The following is a 25,795-nucleotide window of genomic DNA, read 5'->3' as shown; positions in this document are numbered from 1 at the left end:
TTTCCTAGGGATTTTAATAGGTCACTTAAAAGGATCAGTCAACTTAATCTCAAGACCAGAAAGCTCAGTGATGTAATGGTTTCTGCTCAGTCCTTAAACATGAGTTGCATAGTTAATTTAAAATTGGTTGGGATCTAAAAGTCTAAAATTTCAATGTCCACGCTGTACTGCTGACAGAGAATATTAAACAGATTTTTCAGTAGAAAATGTTTCTAACCATAGGAATATACTGATTTTACTTAAATCTCTTGCCTTAAATACTTCCTTAAAGTTTTGTCTTTACACTATGCTTTCTGCCTTTGTTGGTTCTACTCCTGAATTTAAAGTGAGTTAGTGTTTACTCTATCCAGAAGACTTTTTCTTGAGGGGCTTGGCAGCATTATGTGTTCTGTGTAAGAGAAGATCATAGATTGAAGCATTTTTGGATGCTTTTAGAGAAAACGAAACTGACATAAAATTTAGGGTGTTTAAGTTCTAACATTTATGCTTGCTATTTATGGCAATTCCATCATTAGACATTAGTTTCTATCATAAGTTTCCCCATGATGATCTTGACTTTGTGGAGACAAAGAAGTAAAATGAGTGTTTCAAGACTATGAAAATTAAGAATATATAGAAAAGAAATCAGTAAGCTTCCTTGCAGGTAGAGTAAAAGCAGCGGGCATAGAGCATTTTTTTTCATGTTCTTTCTTGGAGAAACTCAACCCTGTAAGGGTCATCATGCTGCTTGTTGCTTGTACCAGAATTGCATAAATATGGTCTTCGTAAGACAAATTTTGTTTGAAATATTACAGATTAGGACACCAAATAGATTTAGTCTGTGTGGTAGCAAGAGAGCAAGAGCTTCCTTTCATATGAAATGTGTGTCATCTTACAGCAGTAATTCTCCCCCTCTTCACTATGGCAACACCAAAATGATGTCGTTATATATTGCATTTATACATGTTTGATCTTGACCTTCCCATAGAACACTTAGAGAAATTCAAGCCCTGAATTGTATGGCTTCCTTTGGATCCAAACTGAATTGTGTTATTTTAATTAACATTTGTAGTCTCTGATTTCCACATCTTGATGACAGAGTAGCATACCAGCAGAGTGATAAAATAAGATTAAAAGGTAGACAAACTTCTGTTTTTATTAAGCTTGAATGTTACAAAAGAAGAAAGGAATTTGATCATGGAATGTTCTTAGATTAAAGATCTTAATAACAAACTTCCACAGTATTTCTTTTAAGATACTGATTGTTTACCTCTGGATTTGGATCTATTAGGAACTTAGATTTTTGACTTGTGCACCATTTTAGCTTCATAGCTGCAGAAAGCTTGAGTGCTACCAAAACTAAAAAAAGACAAGTGTGATTGCATACCTAAATATTTCGCCTAAAGACTTATTTCTTTCCATTTTTTTTAGCCAAAACATTCCTATCTGCTTTTATCTAAGCTCCAAAGGCACAGATAGGGCTCGCAGAACTGCATCATGAAAAGTTGATTCAGCTTTTTAATAGGTAGTTATCTATTGTAAAGTAACATCTACCCTAGGCTCAGGAGAAACAATTTCAGTCTTGGGAAAGATGTACAAAATGAAAATTCTGTAGTAAGCAGTTAAGTCTTTGGCTTTTTTTTTTTTTTTTTTCACTTTCTGACTACAACTATTTGTATTGTATGCAATAGCATCTCAGATTAAATGTTTATATTTTATAAGCTAATTCAGTGAAACTAATTGCAGTAAATAATCTCAGCATGCTTGAATTCAACTTGTCTTTTGGAGTTGTGGGCATTTCAATGATTTGAGTACATATCACACTGCCATATTTGAAAATGCAAGGGAAGCACTTTTTGAGCTTCAAAGAAAATTGGCAGATAGCTGTTATTATTCCTGGATATCCCCCTTAAATTAAAGTAGTAGCAAGTGCTAGTGAGCTCCCATGATCTTATTCCTAGAAGCACCTACATTTATTTGGGAGGAGGTGCATCAACATCAGTAACCTCTACTGAATATTATCTATTTAGTATTTAGATTTTCCAAAGTAGAAATGTGCACTCCATGAATACAACCCTCTTTTTCCAGAGCATATTGGAAGTCCTGGGCCTGAGGGACTGTTTAAAGCTCTGCCTTCAGAAAGCCATCAAGCCATTTATTCTGTAGGAGTACAGGGTGTAAGGCAGAGTGCTGAATTGGTAAGCAGGAACTGGGCAAGAGTTACTTTTGCATTATGTATTAATAGTAAACTGGGTACTTCTTTGTATGGATATATCTATAGTCTGGTCTGGTAAGTACTTTTATGTACAGTAATTTGTCACTAGGGATATCTGTTATATTCCTGACCCTGCCCTGGCAATGAAGGCTAGAAGTGTTTTCAAAACATACTGCACTGGCTGGTTGGGAAACTTATCAGTCAGCAGTAACCATACCCATAGGATTTTGAAAGCAAATTTTGTTTTTGTTTTTTGCCAATCCTACAAGGCAAAGGCCTATGCAATGTAGACTGGGATCTTCTCACAGGGTAGGAGGTGGTAGGGACTTGGCATTATCAGTATGGAAATAATTTTGTAGAGAATCATATGAAATTTTAAGATTGCTATGAATGAAGCATGAATAAAAATGAATATATAAACACCAGAACAAACAGCCTAAATGTTAAAAGAATTACCTCAAAAGATAGTAAAGAAGGTAATTCCCAGCTGATCATATGAAATGCTGTCTTACTTGTATCATAACCCAAAAAAGCCTCAATAGGTCTTTAGCATTTTGTCACTGGAAGACTCTGCATTTTGACAACAGAAGGATGGAAACAAGATTGCAGTATGTGCTTTTTCTTTTTCTGTTAGCCCATAAAAGAAGAAATCTTATAGCAAAAGACTTTCCATAACAAAAAAAATTGCTGCTGAACAAGAAGAAACTTCATGAAAACGCAAGAGCTTGATAGCCAGCATCCCTTGTTTTTCATGTTGCATAAGAGTGATCCTGGCCAGACCACTAAATAAATATTTTGCTTCTTGTAAATACGTGGGTGTGAGAGGATATGTTCAATCAAGAGTGGATGAAAGGTACAAGGGAATGACTGTGTAGGTGAAATCAAATTACCTGGAGACACTGCAAATGCTATTTTATCTTCCATAAGGTTTTGCATAGAAATTTGTTATACCAGTTTTCTACACATCTACCTAAAAATTATGAGGGAAGCATTTAATTTTAGGTATGCACAGCTCAGAAAATCATACTGAAATTTCATCTCATGAAAAATAGAAACCTGAAAAAAAAGTGTTAATTTGATGCACTTTGTTCTGCAGGAATGGTCTTGCAGTAAAGGAAAAAACGCAAACATCTGACTGTACCACCAAGTCCATGTTAAACACCACTGCAGCCAGGGAGAGCAAATGCTATACAATTTTTAGGATGGTCAGTGTTCCAAACACTTGAAGGTGATATCTTAGAGTCTCATTTTATGAAGATATTTACACTGGGGACAAATTAGCATTTTTGGTGTAAGAACAGCAGATGCATGTAGCATTCCAATTTAGAGCTACATAATTTGTGAGCCACGTCTTTCTCAATGGTCACATCTTTGGCTGACTACATATTGACACTAGCAAGCCTCAGATTGCTACTCTTTCTTAAATATTACAGCATCCATTTTAAGGAGCACTTCAAGGGTGCTGGAGGAAGCTGTTGGTGTTTAGTCCACATGTTAAACTGAAACTTGTACAATATACTAATTAATAGATATCGGTTCCATCACCTTTTACTGGGGGGAAGAATTATGTAATGTCACATTTCATGTGACTGTCCTTCTAGCTGGTGTGGTATCAACCTGTCTTCTCTGGTGATAACTGAAAACTGATCGTCCAGTCTCCAGCATTATCACTGCCATTAGGTAATGTTATGTAAACGCACATTCTTAGAAAGGAAAGCTGCAAGCAGGTGTACTTCAAGTGTAACTCAATTCTTGGTTTTATCCTCCTGTATGTTAATTTGTATTCATTACTAAATGTGGTGGGCAAAAATTTAACTAAAAAAATGGAAATGTCAGATTATATTTTTTTTAGCCAATTGCAGGACGTCTCATCTTGGATGCTTTTAAAAGGATGTCTTTGGCAGAAAGATTGTCAGCCCTTTGCAGATTACTTATGCTCCTACAGCCTGGATTTTGCGTCCTGTGTAATATATCTGTAGGCATACTGTTGTTTATACCTAATCCCCTTTTTAAATTTCACTTGACTTGACTTTCAGAGCCTTGTTGATACCATTTTGCCAGATGAAAGTGCTCGAAGTGTAACATCTTCATTCCACGCTGTCCTTGTCAGCAGCAGGACAGGCTGTCCCTCAGACGCCTCTCTACTGCACTCTAGTGTATTGCCCGGAGATTTCCCTCATCCTGTGCTAACACACAGTACTTCCAATATTCTCGTGACTTTTGGATGTGTAAAGGTGTTTTTTCCCCCTCTATGTTTTCTATACAAAATAACATTAAAGCAAAATGTAATATTCTGTGTTTTGCTTCCTCCTTTGAGATTTGCCATCTATTGAAAAGACTTTTTAGTGACCGTATATTAATGATTGGTACTTCAAACTGCCTGCTTTCAGTTGTGTGCTGATGCTTTCAGGGATCTAATGCAGCTTTTCAGAATGAGTCACCTGAAAGAAGATTTCAATATTTCCCTGCTTACCTTTGAGTTAATGTTACCGGTACTTAGGTGCTTAAAAGAATCTGACCTTTGGGTAGCTTATCATTGCATTTCTTTGACTAGGGAATGGTGCCAATGGTGCTAGATATGCTTTGTGGTGGCATTGAGCTGGGATAGCCAGAACATTTGCATGAGAATCCATATTACACAAGGAGTGCAAAATCTAAAGAAAAGTAATCTCTTCTGATGGAGATAGTTTTGTGCGTGTCCACAGCCTGTGTCAATCATTCAGGCTCCTGTGTATGTAATCAAATTCTGTCTAGAATACAAATAGCTGTTAAAAAAGTAAACTGAATCCTAATTAAACCTCTCTTTTTCTCTAGTGAACACTTCAGAACATACACTTCCATGTTCTAATTATTTTTTTCAGGTAGCAAAGGTGGGATTGCAAAAGGGGAAAAGCTGAAATTCTCAGCAGAAAAAGTCTTTAAGCTTTGTTTCTGATAAGCATTATGAACAGAAAGCAAATAACTTTTATTTCTTATAAATATTTCAATCTTATGTGCAGTTTAAAAATATATACATATGTCTAAAGGAAAAATCTTGCTCTCCTTTTAAAAAGCAGTGAAGCATTAAGTATGAGCTGCTACCAGGAATTTGCTATAGAGAAGCAACTTCTTGAGCCTCTGACTTCGTGATAAGAGTTTAATAATGGATGTGGATCTTACCTATTGGCTGGCATCTGGTTTTGGGTTTTTTCTCTCTTTTCAGATCTGATAAGCATGGAAAGGAAGCCAGAAAAGTTTCTTGGTTTTGAATGCATATTTACAGGGAAGGTCTTCAGTATTTTGGTACAGAGATAATATAATGTGGGCAAAATTGAAACTGTGCAGTTTGAGGTGCTTTACATTAATCATATCATGAGCTCTAAGTAGCTCAAAGTCTCTATAGTCTTGTCCAGTACTTCAGTTGTACAAGATACTACTCCCATATTTTTAGTCAATGTTGCATTTTGAAATACATGCATTTTAATATAAGTTCTTTTAGATATGTACTAGCAATTTTAATGAAAATATTGTTCATGCTTGCATGTATTGATCTGCTTCCCCTTTATATTAGAATATTATTTCATATCCCCAGTAACTTGTATTTGGACCATCATTTGCTTGACTCTCTTTATCATTCAGCAGCTTGCTACTCTTCCAAAAAGCAGTAAAATGAGAGGGAATACAAAGTGGTCATCTGTGAACCATCTAGAACCAGCCAGGCTTATCCCTTCCTTCCCAGACTAGAAGGGTGAATGCAGTTCAGCGTGCTACATGCTTGATAGATTTAGAAATGCCCAGGTTTCCTTCCAAAGATGCTTCTTTTGAAAGGCACTTACTATGTGCCTAGAGACAGCTGCCCTTGGAACAGAAGAGCTGCTGATGGAACAGTGGCACAGACAGACTTTACTTGGTTTATGTGCTTTTTGGCTATTTTCGAAGTGGTTAAACTACATATAGAAAATGAAGGACTATTACCTAACAACTAATTACTTTGTAAGGCTAGAGCATAGCAGTATCTTTCTGCCTCCACCAAGTCAAGAGCCTCAGTGTTTGTAATTGTGTAAATAGATAAGCAAGTAAATGTAAATTTATTCCAATTCCCCACATGCATGGATCACTGCAAGAAGTAGTGAGAAATCAACATTAATGATATCTATGTTCAGTATAGTAAGGGAGAAATATAAGGAAAATTAATTAGAAGTTTTGCATTAATTCACTACATGCATAAAATTAAATGCTTTTCATGTTAAATGAGAATTTGGCACTTTCAGTGGTATCCAGAGTGGAGCCTGGGAATATACAGAAGAGATGATCTATCTGTGTCCTGAGAGCTCTGACTGGTATGTGGCAATTGGATGTTACTTCTGGCACTGTGTGGGCTTGATCATCTGATGAGTCCCTGGCACAGCAATCTGTGTAGCAAAGATCTGTGAAGACATCAAGGACTTGGCAGCATTGTCTGTGTCTTAACAATACAACAAGCCTCGATTTGCCAACAGGTATTGCTGCATGAGTTCATTCAGTGAAGGCAGAAACAAAAGCCAGTTTTCCAGTGAGAGGGGAAGGAGAGCAGTCTTGCCAGCTGCATTACTCATTAGTCCTTTCAGTCTAGCTTAACCCTTTTGTGCACAGTGAAGCTGGGAGAGAGCAACGAGTGTTCAGGAGTGTTCGAATGCTTTGTGGATGCTTTCTGCATTTGTTCATCAGCTGCTATAGAGCAGCTGGCCATGGTGCAAGAAGGAAACTCTACGAATGTGTTTCCAGAAATGCTTGGACAGTTTGCCCTCCAGTTTGTGAGGCTATTGTTGAAGGTATGCAAAGATCTGCTGTGCTAAAGAGCAGCAGGATATCTGCTGATTAAGAAATTAGTGAGAGTGTATGCATGGAGTGTCCATTTTTCACCATAAATCCTATTTGCCATGCAATTAGCTCTGAACTTGCATAGCCGAATGATGGGAAATGTGACCGGGTTCTACCATGCAAGTCTCTTTGCTTTTATTTCTGGATACTGGTTACTGGTGCTCATCATACTGAGGGACTACAGAAAAAGCTTAATTTTAAAGTTAATTAACAATGGCAAAAAGAATCTTGAGTACAGCTTTGGCTACTACTGGCTAGAAACACGATCAAATCCAGGTGTCAGCATTTATGTACCAAAAATCCTCTTCTTCAATGTTTAAGCAATGCATTAGAAGGAAAACAGCATCATGTGTTCAGTATGATTTTTCTGGAGGGTTTTAATTTTATTTTTCAATTTACCTATGAGTTCATTTCCTGAACTCATTTTCCTCTGAATTTAGGAATAGAAATATGTGGTTTACCTCAAGTTACTTTTGAAGAATTACTGCTGCATGGTTAATCCATCTGAATAGCATTTTTAAGATTTTTTCAAATAATGAAAGGGGATTTGTACCAGAAGTAGGTGAAGCAAGAAGCCTGGTAAAACTCAGCCTTCACTCCATAGCTATCCAAGCAGCCAAAGCAAGCTTGAATCTATATAAAAAGTATTGATTGATGTTCAAGTGAGGTCTGTTCCAGGCGATGCATGAACTGGGACCCCCTTATGATCCCGTCAGCAGTCTCTGCTAGGTGATCTATTGGGAGGGTTTTCCCCCCACCCTAACCTAATCCTTAGTGTTTGTGCCAAAATATCTTTTCTGGAAATCATCCTTTGAGACATTACATAGTTTGTTTAAAAAAAATTACACATCAACTCCAAAGTGAATATGCAAAGAATGAGATTTTATTTTTAAAAATTTTTATGAATAAGGTACTTTTGGCATGTTATTTAAATTTACTTTTAATTTCATTTTATGTTGATATTAATGCTCCCTTTATGCCAAATGTTAATTCCTAAGTTATTTCTAGTCCTTATACTCTATATCTAAATGCAATTTATGTTTTTTTGTTTCTTTGATATAGAAAATATTCTAACCTTAAAGGGAAATATAACTTTTAATACAATATGTTTCAAAATATAATGTCACAAAAGTATGAGAAGGAAAAATTGTGGCTACTTTTGTAACTCACTTTTAAAAGACCAGTAGTGATAGTTCTCTTTCTACATAAATAGAAATGAATACTGCTCTTACCATAGCAGTTATGGATATGGATTTTTGGCTTACTTAGATTCTACTCTTGTCTAACAAAAAGCATTTGTACAAACAATTTATGTTTTCTGTTAAAAGTAATCCCAAGAATCATTGGGGTTTTTGAAATCTAAGTCTTGGTGTTCTGGTTATAAGAACTCCGAGAGTATTGATTAAATTTAACATCAGAACCCAATAAAGGGGTTTTTTTCCTTCAATTTATCTATTTTCTTTATGGCAATTTATAAATGCTGGCTAACCATCAAATCTGTTAAATGCTTCTACTGCTTAGTAAACACATCTTGGAAAAAATGCAGCATTTTTCACTTGGCTTAAGTTAATCACTGTGTTTCTTTAAAAGGCAGTTGTTCTTCCTATTTAAAAGCTTTTTGGTTACTGGTTCTCAACATGCTGTTTGCTGATAATAGAATGATTTATTCTTTTATTGTGAGAGGGGCAGGATGGTTATAATTTTCCATGGGTTTGTGGTAAATAATGCAACTTAATTTTTAATAGGTGTTATGTGACTTTCAGGGGATGGCAGATGCCTTGTCAGTTAAAGCCTTGATCACAGTTCAAGAACTGAACCTTTAAGATGCAAGAAAATATAGGGGGGGTCCTTTCCTGTGTCAGCTACACTTTATTTAATTCTATTTTTTTCAAAATGCTTGTTGTTTTGATGTTAAATATAATTTTATTTAAATGGAAATGCAGCAGTTGCTGGATTGTTTCATGTACTGTTTCTTTCACTAATAGATACTGCAGAAATGTGTTCTTCGAAGGACCAACTAAAATGGGATAAAACGATGCCTATACTTTTGAAAATAACTGTAATTTTAAAAATAAACCAGCAAATGAAAAATCCCACCAGAATATGAGATATGTGGTGGGTGGAAGGGTTTGGTCCTCACAAACCTCTTGCTGTATTGCTACATTATTATTTAACTCCTGACAGTTACTAGATCATAAGATAATGATTTTGGCATTGCTCATATTAAAAACAAACAAACAAACAAAAACACATTAAATAAACCCAGAAACTGTGCTAAGAACTAATATAAATAGTTCTCCTTCACAGATTGTGTTCTTCAAAGATTCTTGCAATCGCAAATGAACAAGGGGAAAAGAGTATATTGTAGAGGATTTAAAGAAAATTTTGTTACTTTAAGGAAAACTACTTCTTAGTTTAAACTCAAAGAGACTTTTATGAGCTTCTTCTTACTTTGACTCCTTGTTTCTTAGCTAAAATGGATTTGGTGGTCAGTTGGCAGCAGCATTATCTGCTGACATCAGTTTGCATAGAGAAGGATGTACTGGTAGTGTTGGAAGCCTTATTTTAAGAACTGATAGCAGTTGCTCAGCTTCCACAGAACACAAGAGTTGTATTGATGTTTCTTGGAGTCTGGTCAGTTGTCCCAGCCATTTGCCTTGTCAGCCTGGAAAGAAAGACTGTGACATGCCTGTGGTTCCAGTTTCTTTAGTAATGTGACCATGGATTTTCTACACTCTGTGATTCCTATGAGCAATAACCTCAAGCAGAATATCTGAATTCTGTTAATCATACGGACAGTGAATGAATTAAACAAGTAGATTAGTTGAGTTTTGGAAATGCTTGGTTCCCTCATCTCCACCCTACCATTATCCTAGTCCATGCATCCTTTTAAAGTGCTTTTATTTAATCACTAAGCAATTAAAATTGAATCTCTTTCAGGGCTAATTATTATATACTTATCCTGAGATTACAATGGATTCCATAAACAAGGAAAAAGAAGTAGATAGTTCTGGGAATGAATACTTTAGCCATTTGACTTGTTTGGGCTTGGGAAGTCTGCATATATCCCCCTTAAATGTAAATGAGTTTCCATTGAAATCAGATATGGCTTCTGATTTGGCAAGTAATCATTAATGGTTAATAAAACAGTTCATGGACATTTTTGATCTTTGGGGAATTCCTGTTGTCGTTTAAATGGCAGATTCCTACATTTTTCTCTTGCTCTGAAATATCAGTCATGTCACTTGACTAATATTCAGGCCTAAGCACAGATGAGGATGATTTTTATTTGTGTAGTTGTAGCAAATATGTATTTTTCTCAGTTTATGTTACGATGCAACTACGGAGCATTTGGAAAACCAAGCTTGTCTGATTATATACTGTTAGTGTCATATAGTTACAAAGTTGGAGAGCATTTTGCTTATAGGTACCATTAGTTTTAATAGTTACTAACTTTGAAAGTCTTGTGATTTCTTTAAAACTCCCATTTAGGTGTGGTGTTAATTCTGGCCTTGGATTATGTGGAAGAAATCTCATTAATTAACTTATTCTGAGTTATCTGAATACATGCCTTTTTGTACATAGCTTATACAGTTGCTTCCAATACCTTGTTCTTCTCCATCTCTCCAGCTTATAAGCAAATTAACAATAAATAGAAACACTGGACAACCAAAGACAGAATCATGTATATTCTTTTGTCTTTAAAATAAGAAAATATTCATGCAAAGAAATACTATGAGAATTTTGTTTTCCTCTGATTTAAATCATATTATCTGTGAAAGTTTATTGCAAAAAAAAATGGGGAAGGAGGGAAGTTATATTTACCTGAAATAAAAACTAAATAAGGCAAAAAAATACTTTAAAAATACACAATAAGTCTAACTTTCAAAAAAGCCTAATTACTCTTTAGGCCGTTTTAGTTTTGGAGAATGAAATTTCAACATTAAATAATTTCAGAACAGGCAAATACTTCATACATTATCTTTACAGAGTAAAAGTTTCTCCATAAACCTATGCCACAAACCACTTTTCACTTTTTAAAAGAACATAAGTTTTTAAGAGGAGAGGAGAGAGCAAAGGAGATGATGAAAAAGCAGGCTTTGGGTCAGTAGCCACAGAAACCATGATAAGGATGTATGGATAAAAAAAGCAAAACCTTTAAATATTTTATAATCAAAGATAAATTCAGCCTGAGTCATCATTTAAACAATTTAAGTATGTAGATACTGAAAGGAAAATGTTTGATTTAGGAAAATACAAACTGTCTGACCTCAGTCTTTTATCTTTTTGCATTTCTCACCATTCTTGTCTCTTAGATTATAGCCCTTGTCTTGCAAGTGCTCCCTACATCCAAAGAGTGTGTAACCTTTACTGCTGAATGCCAAATTTGCATTGGCTATATTGGAAACACATTTATTTGTGTGTACAGAATACATGACACTGAAGTTGTTAAATTGCCCTATTTACCAGAGTATGTGTCTAGTAAGTGCTCAAAAAAAGACAGTAAAATGTCAAAAAAAAAAGACAGTAAAATTTCTTCTTTTGCCTTGATACGTGGCTACTATTTTATTATACTCTTATTTTTGGGAGACTAAAAAAACTAAAATATGGTGGCTTCTTGGTGCAAATAGTCCAGGAGGGTCTGCCATAACCTTTCTGAATAGGCCTTCCCATACAGTAATATGAGAAAATCTTGATGTACTGCTAGCATTCAATTCATTCTTTTCTTAGAACATGGTGATCATACTTAAAGACTTTTTAAAATCTGTTCTTTTTTTGCTGATTATAATTTAGATGCATTTATTTAATGCTTCAAAAATTGCTATAACCATCTAGTCTGAGCACCAACCAATTGTGGTGGCTATATCCTACCAGTCAAAGCATTTCTAGCACAAAGTGTCTCATTTCTGCATGTAACAAGAATGACATTTCAATCAAGGAATTTTTAATGTATATCTTTTCTTCTTCCTTCCTTCTTTAACTAGAAATGAGAACAGTTGGAAAACAAGCTGAATTCTGGTAGATCTTCATCAGAATTTGAATCTTGCAGCTAAATTGTTTGTAGGCAGAAAATAAGACCTTGGTTGGAGCAGATCAGCTGCAAATTAGTGAATATACAGTTATTGTAAGTTTCCTAAATGTCAAAGGGTTGCCTTATATTTGAGTTAAATAACAGCAATGTTAGTGTTGTAATAGTTTGTGCAAGTAGACCCCCAAAAAATTCAATCTTCTAGTTCACTAATTACCCAATAACAAATAAATCCAGGGTTTGGGGCTTTTTTATGTGTTCCATGTCTTTCATCAATGTAGACATCGGAGAATAACAAGAATGTAGTATCTATGCTAGTAATGATTTTTTAGCTGGATAAACATTGTGGAGTATCAGCTACTGAAATGCTTAACCTTAATTTATCATATAATATTGGAATTTTGTGTTGTCTGGATTCAAATTGAGCTTTGAGTCTGATTATGACAGCAGACAGAGGAAAAGAAGGTGACAGTTCCCCACTGCTCTTTTGTTTGCTTACTTTTTTTTGTCTTTATGTTGCGTAATTTTGCTGAATTTGTATTCTTTCAGGCCTGCTTTTCCAGAACAGCAAAATAAATTCAAATGTTTGGACTAAAACTGGGTTTTGGACTAACCTCTCTTGTGTGGAGTCTGGATTACATAGCTGTCTAAATGTGGGTTTATTGTTGTCCACTTGAAGAGTGTTTTTCAAGTTAGAACTGTAATTAGCCAGTTCAGCAAATTCAGTGCAGCTGATGTTCAAGATAGGATGAGATGTAGACTAAAAGCCCTCAGGTAATCTTATCTGTTCTTGATCTTTCCTTACATGTGAAATTTGTCAGGTTGAATTTTGGCTGGCAAACTTCGAGACAACAAAGGAATCCAAGCTTTGTGATGCTACCAAGTACCCACAGGAAAGTACATCACACAGTAGGACTGAAATTCCTGATACAGAACTTGGATTTACTGTAACTTTTATGGCCTCCTAATATATTGAAATTCAGTCTCTAGGGAATATGCAGGAAGGCAAACTTAAATCATCATAACTTCCCTACATTCCAGATGGTTTCCATAGGCTTCTGAGATTTACCTTCAACATAAAATGTATTTGTAGTTTTAAAATTTATCATAAAATTTTTCCACTAGTAGCTTTGGAAAAGAATTGTCATTTCTTTAATGTAATGGGAATGAAGGGAAATGTATTATATCTGTTCTATAAAACCTAAGCTCCTATCCAAAACTTCATTATTTTTACTAAAGGATAAAACAGGGGTAGGTCCATAAGTACTGAGCCTGGATATGGAAATCACTATGTCTGAGCTACACTGTCTCCCATATTAAGGAACAAAGATCTGTGTAAACAGGTGGCCTGTTTAGGCTGTCATTGTTGAAACCAGCACACTGGAGTCTATTTTCTAACTAGTTTCTGCCTTCTTTACCACTGTTACTTCTGTTGTGAAAATTAGTATTTCAAAACCATTCATCATTGAAGTTTCCCACTTTTGTTTTTCCTAAATACCCAGTGCCATATCAAACACCTCAGAATCATGGGCTAAACTAATCTGCATGAGATTAAATTAAACCCAAAATTGCTTTGAATTTTCTTTATATTGTAATGTTTAAATTAAAATTTAATTAAACACTTCACAGAGAGTATCACAATAAAAGTATGGCTTACATTGTGTTATCTTACAGTATTTTGAAGGGAGTTCCTTGAGACTGAAGTACTACTAGACTGAGTAAAGATTCTTCAGAAATGTTAACTAATCACAGAGACTCTTCCTGAGTTTATAAAGATTTTTAGAGGTCCTTAAGTTGATTTGACAGAAAGCAGGTTAAATACAAGTACTAAAAATAATATTGAGGCTATCAGTTGATCAGAGCATGGTGCTAATGATGCGAAGATTGTGGGTTCATTCCCTCCATGGGCCACTCACTTCAGAGCTGGACTTGATGATCCTTATGGATCCCTTCCAACTCAGAAGATTCTGTGATTAATGGATTATTAATATTCTTCCTTAAATTTGTTCTTCATTTTTTAATGACTATTTTTAAGATTTTTGAAAGCCTACAATTTTGAAATCAGTATTCTAAGGGTTTTAACAGAATAAGAAAAGTCACAATAGTTACATTATAGCTTTCTGGTTATTCAGGAAGGATTTTATTTTTTTTTAGGTGGGATTTTCTTGTTTGTGTTGTCTCATAGGTGTTGATTTTCTTTTTGACATAATACTCTTCTGTATGTGCAATTTTTTAAAAATAATTGTAAAAAACCAGGGCATATTTAAACTATATAGAGATTTTTATACTCCTGTTTCTGCATTATATTGTAAACTTGCAGCATTTGCTATTTTGAAAATCAACACTAACAGTAGCTGGAAATACCTAGGACTGTAATTTAGGAACTTCTGGACGGCAAACGTGACACTGTTTTTTCTGGTGTGTAGTAAACTACATTAGTAGTTTCTGGTTTTTCTCTCCAGTTTGCAAACAAATGCACACAGTGTGAAATGCTGCTGGCTGCAGTATCACCAAGTAGATTGCTGCTAAATCATGCATTTTGTGATGTGTTCTTGTAAGTGTACAGCTCCCCAGTTACAATTTAAAAGCTCAATCATATGAGCTGCAAGTCACAATGGAATTTTTTCTCTACCTACTCTTGAGATCAGAATCTCAGGGTAGCGACACTCTCGGTACATGTGATAAGGAGAGAGAATGAGAGGAGACGGATCACTACTTGACTTCCTTCATGTTATTTTTGGATATGACTAGCATTCCTCCCCTTACACACACCCTCTTTTCCCCCAGCCCCCATCTCTTACACGCGTTACAAGCTCATGCAAACACTCTCACGTACTCTGCAGCAGCAGCAAGAGCAACAGTTGGACTGGAGCCAGAGGACTTAAACTCCGCTTCCTCATTGCCAGCAGGCTTTGTTCTTTGGACTCAGTCAGAACTAGGGAGAACGTCTTCATTGCCGGTCGTGGTGCTTGGAATTTGGCAGCTCAGCTGTCTATTAATTTTTTCTGTGCTCCTCTGCGGACTAGAATGAATTTAGAGCAGCAAAGCTAACAGCCGGGGCTAGTCAAGAAGTCAAGGACCAAGAGACCATCAGCTCTCAGCCTCTCTGCGGGGGTGGGGTCCCTCTGTGCCACAACGGTAAGTGCCAGCCTTAAATGGGTATAAAGGTGCAGGAAACCATAAGGTGCTTTAGCTTACTACAATGGGGGGGTGGGGGTGGGGGGAGTACGAGTGAATCACAGTGTGTGCTGTTATAGTGGTCTTGGAACAGTGCCTAGCAGTAAAATGTTCCTCATTTTCCCCTTTCCAAGAAGCTTTATAAGAATGTAACTATTTTAACAAAATTCATAAGTGTCTGTACAATTTTGGAAAGCTTACCAAAATGGCTTTATTATTAGGTTTTCTGCAAACCTGTTTTGTTTTGAACCATGTGTAGTACAGAGTAACTTTAACTGGCAGAGTAACTCGTTTGTTTTAAGTGCAAGAGCTGAACCTGGGAAGTAAAGGTGTTCCATCACAGAGGATATGAGTAGAACTAAAGTTCAGGAGGATGGAGAGGGTAAAGTGATGATATGCATCCCAGGACTAGTTTAAAGACACCCAAAATAAGTTTGTTTTAAATGACTGGCATTCATTCAGAGCACATCCCCTCCCCCTTCCTTTCCCGCTATTGGGAGCAAAGTTAATCTCTTTTTAAAAACAAAAAGCTTTGAGAGTCTACTGTTCTAGGGCATGCAAGTGAAAGCTAATGTACAGTGTAAAAAGAGTGTAGGTTTGAATAAATGACTCTGAGAGAGGACAGGAGTCCTGCAAAAGAGACTGCTTTCTTCCAATATGCAAAATTATTGCGCTGTTCTTGCTTTTTCAAAGTGCTAAGACTGCTCCCTTATAAGTTTACTAGCAAAATGGTTTGCTTTGTTACAAAGACTTTTTTTTATCTCTCAGTATTGTCTTTAGAAAAAGTCAGAACCAAGGCAGGTTAATCCAAATGCATTTCTTTCAGAAATGCCATCTAGCTGTCAAAGGAAGTTCACTGCAGGGACCCATTTGTTTTTAAAGTACTGATAAGCCCTGCTATCAGCATGCTATTATGTCTTGCTCCGTGGGTTATCTTAATAAAGTGATAAATAAGAAACCCTTGAAGTCCAGAAAGTCAACTGTATAATAAATTTGACAAAGGGGACAAAAAGACCAGGTGACTGAATGTACTTACATACTTTTAAAGCTAAAAGTCCAAAGAAACTTTACTGGGACAACAGATCTTAAAAGGGGCAAAAAATTCCTTTCCCTTGCCTTAACTCTGGCTCCATCAGTTACTTCAAGTAGTTATTCAAATATTTTTTGTTGACAAAGTGAGAGTTCCCCTCCCTCTCTCCAGTTATTAACTGCTGGTGATCAAGTATTTGTGAAGGTGAACCTAGTCACATGAAAAATATGCTGAATGGGCAAATATGTGATCGTGTGAAGTATAGCAGTCACAGTCAATTAACTGTTTGTTTGAGGTCTGTGTGTTTGCTTTTTCTAATTTAGAAACCCAAAACCAAAGCTTTGTCATTCTAAATTTCACCCTTCATTTGGGAGAATACTTAGGTGTGGTAATTGTTAAAAATTATCTGCTAAATTATGTTTCTATGGATTGATTGTGAAACAGTGCTCAGCAGCACAGTGAGCAATTAGTTGGGATGTTTGGGATGTTTAGTACACTTTGCTTGCCAGGTACCAAGGCATTTCTTTCTATAGTAGTTACTAGCTCTGTTTATGGTAAGTTATTCACTGAATGGGAATTACACACTAAAACTAGTAAAGATTGTGTTTCAGAGCTAAAAATGGAATATTGTTTTCCTCAGTCGGACCCCCCTCTGCCAATGGCACCATGGAAGGTTGCCTCAGCAGCTGCTTTCAGTTTCACAATTTACATGGGTGCTATAATGACATTTTTTCTCATTGATGTGGTGGAAAAATCTGACATCTTTATGCTGTTTTTCCTGCTTTGATATGTTAAAGCATATTTTCTATTGACTGTGAGGTTTGGCAATGAGTGTTGAGTTCAGAGATGGGCCTGTACCAAAATCCCTGGATTCCTACATCCATGAAGTATAAGAAGGTTAATAACTGGATCCAAATGTCTTGGCTCTGGTCTATTCCTGTTTTAAATGCACATTGCTTTGGCCACATGTTTAAATTGTTTTTTGAGGTGATTAAGACTGAAAGAAATCTTTCAGGCTCCAGACACAGTTTTAAAGAGGAAATGGCATTTAAGAATCTTACAGTTATTTAAGCAAAGCTTGCTCATTTGCTGTTTAAATGTGACTTTTAGGAGCCCCCAAGGACCTACATTCCCTTTCCTCTGTTATAACTTTAGATGTAAGTAATATTTTGGAACTCCTTCTGAGATGTGCTGGGGAAGCTAAGGTGGTTTTGTGCCTGTCCTTTCTATTTGCTTAAGGAGACTGGATAAGAAGGCTAGGAGCATATACATTCAGATAATGCAGATACCTCAAAATGGTTTTTGATCCTAAGTGAGCTGCCTATAAGCTGTTAAGAAAGTGTCATATATGTATATACTAAACTGCAAAAAATTGTGCTGGCCTATAGTAAGAAATACTGTAATGTGGTGTAGGAGGCTGCACAATTGTTGCTGAAATGGGGTATATTCTGCTTTTTTAATTTATCAGCTTCTCCTACTCTGGCTAGCTTAATGGATTTAGTGGCTCTCTGTGAATACAATTGCATATGCATCTGCCAGCTGCTTGTGGTATCCCTGCCTCAGCAAGAAAAGCTGTTCTTTGGCTGTGTTGGCTCACTGTCCTTTGTGGCACACAACACTGATTTCTTATTAGGCAGTAGATGCATTTTTTTCTTGAATGATTGAACTATGATGTCACTTTTAGTCTTGGCTCTAAGCTTTTAGAATTGGGTTGTTTTTTTTTTTCTGCAGACTATTCTCTTAACAACTAGGAAAGTGGGAAATATCTCAATGTTCATTGCAGAGCAACTCTGTCTACCCCAGCACATTCCAGGGCCACCGAATCATTTGTGGTGAGAGTGATTCAGATCTGGTTAAGATGATTTAAAAGAGAGCTTATGGGCATACTGCAGTTGTGCATTTAAGAAAATACAGAGTTTTTACTGCCTGATTGAGACCACATGGCTCCAACTTAGACTTTTCTTTTAACATGGAAATCATTGGCTGGATGTACTCAAACAATTTATTTTTTTTTAATTGCCTAGAGGCTGAGAGTTTGGGTCATAGCATTTAATGGTAAGGTCAGGGTTAAAGCAAATAGTTTTTAGTGTTCCTTTGAATGAATGAAAAATAGTTTTTGGAATATTTTTCATGGGATGAAAATGCGTTTTTCTTAAAAGAGAGCAAATGTATCTCAGGAATTCTTTTGGACACTACAGGCTAATTGGTGACCTGATTTGAGAGTGAGAAGGATAGAGATAAGGGAAGATCTCCCTGTCATAAATCACAGTAAATATGTTCCACTCCAAATATATTATGGAAAATACCAAAAGTAAAAAGGAAAGACCTTTTTTATTTCATAAAAGTTAATTGCTTACTCAGCATTTTGTGCTGCTCTTAAGAGGATTGAAAAGTTTATGTAAGTAAACTCTCTTTAAATTGTTGTAACTATCTACATGCAGTATATCCCTACTGTGAAGAATGAAATTGTAGTAATCTATATTCTTTCAATGCATATTCTTTATTCTGAAAATTTATTTCTTCCCTCAGTGCTCTCACTTCTTTCTTTTCAATTATTATATTTCTCCCATAAACTGGTGCATAGCTTTCATGTAAAGCTTTCATCCAAATAAATTTCCTTCAAATGAGAGTATTAGATTATGAATGTTATTTGTATGGATACTTTTGAAATTAGTAAAAAAATATTAAAAAATTCTAAGGTGTTTCAAACATAGAATAAAAATCAGAAGTTACAGCATTGAAAAATCACTGTTCATTCTTGTGTCTGTTTGGAAGGTGAAGTAATGATAAAAGACAATTCTTACACTAAATCACTGTAATTTATCTAGAAATAATACAGGAGTAGTATACTACAACAGGAAACCAAGTAAACAATAGTTATGAGCTTTTTGCTGTCTTTAAGGATCAGGATGATAAATTTAGCTAGGGGGAAATGGGAAAAAATAAGAAAATATCCATCATATATCTATGTACATCTCTTTCAACTAGTTCCTTGCTTAACACTACATCTCTCTCAAATTTACAGACCATGCATGAACTTTGTTCTTAACTTTAAAAAAGGCTAAAAACTAAAAAAAGAGCCCAACAAAACCCAAACATTAACCAGAGTTCATTAATCACTGTTAGTTAATTTCTGCCTCACATAAACTACAATGTAAATGTTTAAAAGTTATTTGCAGATTTTTGTAACTTTGAAGTGTGTAATGCAGGTGGGAAAGCTATTATTATTTCTGAGTAACTGCTGTGAGAATTAATCAGAGGTCAAAATATGTACTACAGCGCCTTGACGTTCCTGCCTGTGGTATGTTAATGTGTTGTGTCAGTGTTCAGTTTTACTGAGTTAATGCATATAAAATACATAGAATCAACTGGATTTGGTTCTATACTTCACAATCCGAATGGTACTGTGGATAGAACAGTACAGTCTTTCTACAAATACACAAGAAAACATGGCCTTTAAGATGCCCAGTCTTAAAAGATGTATCTTGTGCCTGAAGTCCTTGACAAACCCCAGATCCCATCAGTGCCTTACAGATCAAGCGAAGCAAAGGTGACAAGATTCTGCTGTGTTGTATAGGTGGGAATATTCCTGTGTCTTCACGTATACTCCAGAACATCCTGTTCTTTGAAACATCTCTAGGCCAGCTTTTATAGGGTATGTACATATACAGTTATTCATCTGTTGCTAGATTGAAAGTTGTCATTCTTCCTAAACTATGACAACTTACAAGTTTTTCTGACTGTAATGCTGGTGCAGTCTACATTGCACTGTGCATATGTAAAATAGACACCCTCTCTTCAGACAGTTTCTCAATCAATGGAGAGAGGCGCATTGGGGAAGGAAATAAGAATCAAGGAATTCAAGGATTTACAGGGGTCACAGCAAGCATATATAAACTCGAGTCACTGCAAAGAGGAGTAAACCTTAAAGCAGTCTTGAGTATTGACCCTCAACCTGTTGGATTCCTAGGGAATTTTTGATTTTCCACTCAGACCTGCTCTTTGTATTGTTTCCTATTTCAGGCTTCATAATGTTTGTGAAAAATACACATGGTATTCTTTGAGGAATGGCTGGCTAGGCCGGTGTATGTCAGTAGGTAGAAAGAATCTTGAAAATTTGAAAATAATCTTGAAATGAGTGTTTGGAGCAAGCAAACAGTAGTCATAAATCTGCAAATAGTCACCAGAGTATAAAACATGGGTACATGCATGGTCTAGGATCACACCATATTGACAGCTATCAAACATGGATGTAAGCTTGCTTGATAAAGCTGAAACTAAAGACTGAAGTAAGGGCTGTGTCTTGCAGCTAATGAGGTGTGTAAAGGCACTTCAGCTGATATCTGAACAGATAGCATAAATCAGTCATTCTTATTTAGAGGAAGGCGATGGCTAGTCCTCAGACCTGGCTTAGGAAGTGAAATGTAATCCTCCCCTAAGGAAGATTGCTTGTGTGTTGTAAAATGCACACTACTGCAGCAGTTAACCCTAATGACAGGTATCTCGTGTATAAACTGAGCAAATCAATGGAATGTGATTTCAGTAAAGGAATGCTCTGTGAAGGATGCTGAGGAAAAAGTGGCATAAGTTTTGGGAGAGCTGAGGCTCCAAAGACAGGCAATTTTCCTTCCCCACCCTTTCTTCCCTAAATCTGTTGTTTCAATGAGACCTTTTTATACAGCACACTTTAAATCTGTCCTAGGACACCACAGATGTTATCCCAGAGTCCAAAGTCTTGAATCTTATTATACCTCTTTTAATGGATAACTTTTTGCTATATCTATGATTTGATTTGCCTCTGAGGTAGGATATAAGAAAATAGCCTGCTACAGAAAAATAACATTCCTTGTAAATATGATGGCTATTTACGTAGAGATTAAGCTTTTCTTTTCCATAAGCAAGTGTGAAAATTATCTTTGATAATATTACATTATGAATCAGAACAGATATTATCAATAGTTTTACTAGTTTGTTGGAAATTAATTCAGAAAGCTTTTTTTCCTACAGACTAGTAGGCATAGAAACTAACTTGTTAAAATGGTGATTTTTCTATCTGTAAATACATGAAATAAACAACAGTTGCAAATGTCTGTGAATATAGGGCATCCTAATCCATTTGAATATAAATCATCGTAATCTTCAGTTCTTTGATGATGACAGTTTCCTTCATTGACATCCCAGCCTTCCAAGACCTGTTGCCGGTATTGAAAACAATGGTGAGAGCAGGACTGAGTTGCTTGTTCTCTACATCCTATGGCACTCTGCTGAGTGTTGCCAATCTCTGCAGGCTGAGTAAATTCTCACTGAGTAAATTTGATGCTGTCATACTTAATGCAAGGCACTGACAAAACTGCTGACAGCTTCCTTGCTTTGTTGTTAGTTACTAAGTTGCTGACCTGACCCAAATGAATCACGTATTTTAGCTTCTGCTCAGCAAACTTATACTGACTGTGTCTAGCTTAGAAATAATCGAGAAGAAAAAGGGAGATGATAGTAGGAATAGTACCCACATAAAAATGGAATCCTTTTGTATTGTCTATGTAGTTTCATTTTGCATTTAATTTGATCTAGTTAACTAATGTTGCAGGTGCCAATTAGAAGTTGATCTATACAGCTACTATCATGTAGATAACTGTCTTCTATAGGCATCATTTAGTTGGCCTATAAAATGCACAGTGATGGCAATGTATGTCAAAGTTCATGTAATAGCTTTCTACCTGTCCAAACATCTAAAGATGTTTTCCAGTTTTCAAGGTAAACCAACAAGTTCCATAGTTATCACTTCCATGTGTTAGGAATGAACAAGACTATACATCCTGAATGGAGGTTTCCTTTCACTTATTGTTGATTTGCAAGTTATTAAGGTTTTGTAATTTAATATTGTTGGTTTGTTTTCTGTGGACTAGAGTGGTTGGTCTTAAATGGTTTTCATCTTCTTCCCCTTTTTAAGTATCATGGTTTTGAGAAGAATTATTGCTTCTTCGTCTGACATGTATGTTGTCAGCCTTGAGTTGCCACTGACTAACTCACCACAATCATGTTAAATGCAATTATGTGTAGAATTCAAATTGCATAAATGCATTTTCATCCTTATAACTTTACATCTTTTTTCTTACTTCTAACTATTTATAGTCCTTCCCTCAAAGTTCAAAATGGTATTTCACTGGGAGATTATGCCTGGCAATTCTGTAATAGGTATTCTTCCCCATGAAGGCAAAATAATGACAGCATGCTTTTTGAAAATCCGTTTCTGGCCAAAGGAATATAAGCGATACCTAAGAGTGGCATTTCAGTTATAGGCACTATGCATTCCATTTCAGCTAGACAAGGAATCATGATAATCCTACAAGCCTCAACAGTTCTTTATGTCTGAAAAATGTTCAGCATTTCACATGGGATTATTAAATACTTTTTCTTTTAACCCGCTCTAACCATCTTCACTCCCTTTAATATTTTTTTATTTTCCTTCCCTTCCATGATCTTCTTAATTTCCTATCAAATACCAGAAGTTGTAATTTCATTTAAGCATAGGTCGACATAAACCAAGTCATGGTATGTGGTCTAAGTGAACAAACTTACAGCTATTTACAGTCCATGACTGCCTTCAGACTTCATGGCAGGTTGCCACATAATATCCTTCTGCAACAGGTAAGCAGACCAGTAAGAATGAAATTCCAGTATTTCATTGGCATGCAGGCCTGTATAATACCTAACATCCATCTCTTCAAGCCAATCTGCTAGCTTCCAAAAAGATTGAATAATTTTATGGCTAGCAGTACATCTGGTAATGCAAAGTCAGAATCTGCTCATATTTTAGAGACAACGCATAGAAGGTGGCCTTCGAGTTAAGACAGTGGAAACTGAGTTCTGAGATGCCTCTTACTTTCTTGGGATACAGTGGGCAAAGTGCTTAACCTGCATTTCTCAATAGTAAAGCATATCTAATTATCTCATGTCCAATTTCTGTTTCAGTTCTTACAGATCTGTTAATTGAGCTTTTCTTTAGAGAAACATTTTTATTCAGCTCCTGCAGACACAAGAACATTCATTGTGCAATTAGATTCTGTCTAGACTGTTGTTAACAGGTAGTCCAATGCTTATATTCAATAAGATGTGCCATGCGCTAGACACTGTGGAAAATTATGGTGAATGTTCTTACTGAAAATACACATAAGAGTATGCCCAACCTAACAGAATGGGAAAAATGTTTGGGGGAGGAAATGGTGGAATAAAAGGAGGGAGGCCTGCTATGCTGCTCTAGTGGGCTCTTCCAGCATGCTCTGAAGCTGGGGACAATCTGAACGGAACCAATCATGTTGTCTCTAATAACATATGTGTGTATTCTCTGAAGTACTATACTTCAACTCTGTTCTCATATGCTTTATGCACCACTACTGTACTCTCAGTACAGGGCTGGATGCATTTGAGGACAATTTTTAATATGTTTGGGATATCTTTCTGTAACTTTGTTTAGACAAATATTTGAGGATGCTTCATGGGATATAAACCAGGCAGAGTTTCCTGAATTAACTTTCAAGTCCATTGTGGAGGGAAGATTTGTATCTGTGTATTTCCATGCAGAGCAAAATCCTTTAGCTACAGGGTGAAAAATACAGAGCAGCATCTCTATTTTGGAAATCTAACATTATGTTTTTTGGGGGAAGAGATGATAATCTTTGGATGAAACAAAACAGCAGATCAATTATTTTTTTTGCTGGCACAACTACAGACACAAGCAGAAGGGGTCTGCTTGACTTACTGACAAATGAATTAGTGGAACAATCTGAAATGCAGATAATGTCTACCACACTTTGACTTCAGGGTAAGATGTTCCAGGCCCCAGAAGGAAGTTGTACAAAACCAGTCAATTTAATTACCTGTCAGAATGGAAGAAATTATTGCTCAGTGTCTGGCTTTTCATGCCCTGAAACTATAGGAGCTCCTGTGTAGTAGCTAGTTGAATGCAATAAGTGCGTGTTTCAGGCGCTGGGGGTTTTCTTCTCTTCAGTGCTGAATTCTTCTGTGTAACATGTTTCATAGTTCTGTGACAGTCCTCTGAAAGTATAAAACTCTCAAAGGGTGTTAAATGAATGACTTTATCTGGTAATCATTTAAACTTGAATTACATTAAAAAATTAATGAAAGCATCCACAGTAATATTAAGCACAGAACTGCAGAGCCAGCTATTATCAAACTTTTTATGACTGTACTTGCTCATTCATCACATTTATAAACTGTTCTTTCTTTGTGCTCTGACATATGGAAACGGCTTCCAGGTTTTTTGGCATTGGAGGCAAGCTATTGCAGTGGAGATCAAACTGTAGAAGATATGTCAGAAGAAAAAAAACTTGCCATGAAATATGAAACCTAGAAATACAAAATGAGAAAGTTACGTGGAATTTTAAGGTTATAAATGAATGCGAGTTGATCTTTTACTCCACTTAATTCTTTCTGTCACTTCCTGCTTATATCACCTACCAACTTCAGTATAAAGACTTATGAAAAGCAGGTAAATGTATCAAAAAACTAGTATGGGAGCATTTTTCTTTTGTATCTTTCTGTCTCTCCTCATTTGCTTTTTTATTTTTACTGGGTCATAATAGAGGATTGCATTTGTAGATATGTCAGAAGACCAAAGAATTTTCCTTTTCAATACATTTTAATTAATTTTGGAAATTGTAGACCAGATTGTAACTCCTTAGAATTCACAGGTCATAATTTGTCTTTTTTTTTTTTTGGCTGAAACCAATGAAACCTGGAGAGATTACAGATATATTTGCACTATATTTATGAAGCAAACAGCCACTTTCCAAAAGTAAATGGTATCATTTGGGATTAAGAACAAGTGGGAATTTGCAACTATTCAATTATTTTGCCATATCTCATATTTAATTGATATTGAAAAATTATATATATTATAAAAATGTTGAGTTATTGCAAATTGAAGGTATTTTTAATGCAATACCTTTTTCTGCATTGTATTTGCAGGCTTTTATAATTAAATGTTGGGATCTGATAGAGGAGAGTAAATTCCAGTGATGGGAAAAGAATTTAGCCACCTGAAGTTGAAAGTATTTTGTTGTGCCACAATATTGGCTGTGCCCTGAAGGAAATTTATTTCAGTTTCAATATGTAATGGGAGCTTGAAAAAAAATTAAATATTGTCAAGCGTAGCCATCGAAGTTGTTGAGTGATGACATTCATTACTGAAATACAGAATTGTAACTGGAGTGAAGCAAAGAGTTCTTTTGACTCTGCTGCTGTGCCAGAAAGTGCATATTCTGAATTTTCAGGAGAATAGAAGTTTTCTCTTCAGTTCTTCTGATTTATCCTTCTTCAGTGTAGCTAGCCTGGAAGACAGCAAAGTTCTTGCTTAGGCACTCATAAAGAGGCTCTAGCTATGTTGGCACAGACTGCATTAGATCTCAAAATCCCTTTTCAGATTTATCCCAAATATATGGCTGAGTTGTAAGTGCTGGTAGTATGCATACATGTGTCAGGAACTCAGGTTTAGTCAAATAGATGA

The 25,795-nt window shown here is 35.9% G+C and overlaps 1 protein-coding gene across 7 annotated transcripts in view; it reads left to right on the top strand.

The window, feature by feature from the left end:
* Positions 1 to 25,795, top strand: part of PALLD (palladin, cytoskeletal associated protein) — a 183,930-nt gene that overhangs the window by 24,803 nt on the left and 133,332 nt on the right. The window contains exon 1 of one of the 7 annotated variants that reach the window (XM_031057388.1): positions 14,815 to 15,200. The exons of 5 other annotated variants lie outside the window; for them this stretch is intronic. The gene's annotated coding sequence lies outside the window, so the exon portion shown is untranslated. Of the gene's footprint in view, positions 1 to 14,814; positions 15,201 to 25,795 lie in introns of those variants that run through there. One more of the 7 variants, XM_031057444.1, reaches the window with a different exon arrangement.

The sequence above is a fragment of the Geospiza fortis genome, unplaced genomic scaffold (assembly GCF_000277835.1).
Source record: "Geospiza fortis unplaced genomic scaffold, GeoFor_1.0 scaffold40, whole genome shotgun sequence".
Taxonomy (NCBI): Eukaryota; Metazoa; Chordata; class Aves; order Passeriformes; family Thraupidae; genus Geospiza; species Geospiza fortis.
Note: the sequence above shows the minus strand (reverse complement) of the source record. Positions and strands in the feature narration are given on the sequence as shown.